The sequence below is a fragment of the Gigantopelta aegis genome, chromosome 4, assembly GCF_016097555.1.
Source record: "Gigantopelta aegis isolate Gae_Host chromosome 4, Gae_host_genome, whole genome shotgun sequence".
NCBI lineage: Eukaryota > Metazoa > Mollusca > Gastropoda > Neomphalida > Peltospiridae > Gigantopelta > Gigantopelta aegis.
Window position 1 is genome coordinate 48277468 of NC_054702.1, and position 1977 is coordinate 48279444.

General features: G+C 38.6%; 1 protein-coding gene across 4 annotated transcripts in view; it reads left to right on the plus strand.

The window, feature by feature from the left end:
* LOC121370644 (probable methyltransferase TARBP1) overlaps positions 1–1977 on the plus strand; it is a 124444-nt gene that overhangs the window by 101552 nt on the left and 20915 nt on the right. The window lies entirely within an intron of this gene.

Here is a 1977-nt window from a genome sequence, read left to right on the forward strand (position 1 = left end):
ATCCTGAATACACAGCCTAAATACACAAACCTTGGAGGTAGACTACAGCATACATTAATCCTAAATACACAAATCTTGGAGGTAGACTACAGTATTATAACTAATCCTGAATACACAGCCTAAATGCACAGATTTTTGAAGTAGACTACAACATTATAGCTAATCCTAAATACACAAACCCTAGAATAGTGCGGTAGTTTAGGGGAATGATTGTGATATGCTGGCCCAAAGCACCAAATTTGGCACAATTGTAGTTTAGGACAGTACAATTTTTTTTTAAAAAGGGCTACCCTATTAAAGGTCAGGGTCAAAGACGATATCCAGAAAAGGTCTTTCAAAGTACTACATTAGGCATATATTTGCCCTAAAACATGTACACAGTGTTTAAGAGGCGGCTCTCCCAATTTAGATATCAAAGTCAGGTCAAGGTTATGGTCAAACTAAAATAGCATTCAAGAAATTCAGAAAAACCCCCACTAAATTTCGAATAATTAAACTAGTATATTGATTGCCAAACCCTCAATAATCATTTTGTGGTTTTTGCATGTTTAAAAGGTGCTAATTGAGGATCCGGAGAACACAAACTTAGCACCCTTGAACATTTTGAAATATTCAAGATAGCTGTCAAAACAAAACTAGCAATATAAGAGATACATGTATGTTATCACCTATGAGAAACTGTTGATGTCTATTACCAGCTTTTAGGGGGACAAGTAATTAATTTTGAACAACTCTCAGCTAATTTTGACATTGCAACATCATTTAACTCCAAGATGGCCACCACAATATCAGTCAGCCAGTACAAGGAAATTGTAATTTATTGCATTTTACATTAACTAGAGCAAGATTTTGATGTTAGTGATAACCTTTATCACCACGAAAATGAATACCAAGATGAAGAACTAGCAACCCCCATCCCAAATACTTTTTACTTTAAATACAGGATTTCAGGATGCAAGAAATTCAGTTCTGGCATTCACTTAGTGTAGCTGCATGATATGGCAGTTCACAATCCAACCTCATAACACTGTATCACAAGTGACTGATTCACCTCCCATCCTCCTCATAACACTAGGATACAAATTACTGATTCACTTCCATGAAGTAAACAATATATTTTTAACGATATGTTGAGCCCCTTCACCTTCATCCTCCTCATAACACTGTATACGACTGATTCACCTCCATCCTCCTCATAACACTATACAACTGATTCACCTCCATCCTCCTCATAACACTGTATACAACTGATTCACCTCCATCCTCCTCATAACACTGTATATTACTGATTTACCTCCATCCTCCTCATAACACTGTATACGACTGATTCACCTCCATCCTCCTCATAACACTGTATACGACTGATTCACCTCCATCCTCCTCATAACACTGTATACGACTGATTCACCTCCATCCTCCTCATAACACTATACAACTGATTCACCTCCATCCTCCTCATAACACTGTATACGACTGATTCACCTCCATCCTCCTCATAACACTGTATACGACTGATTCACCTCCATCCTCCTCATAACACTATACAACTGATTCACCTCCATCATCCTCCTCATATACACTGATTCACCTCCACCTCCTCATAACACCTGCTTTACCTCCATCCTCCTCATAACACTGTATACGACTGATTCACCTCCATCCTCCTCATAACACTGTATATTCTCCTCCATCCTCCTCATAACACTATATTACTGCTTTACCTCCATCCTCCTCATAACACTGTATATGACTGATTCACCTCCATCCTCCTCATAACACCTGCTTTACCTCCATCCTCCTCATAACACTGTATACGACTGTATATTCCTCATAACTGATTTACCTCCATCCTCCTCATAACACTGTATACAACTGATTTACCTCCATCCTCCTCATAACACTGTATACTACTGATTCACCTCCATCCTCCTCATAACACTGTATACGACTGATTCACCTCCATCCTCCTCATAACAC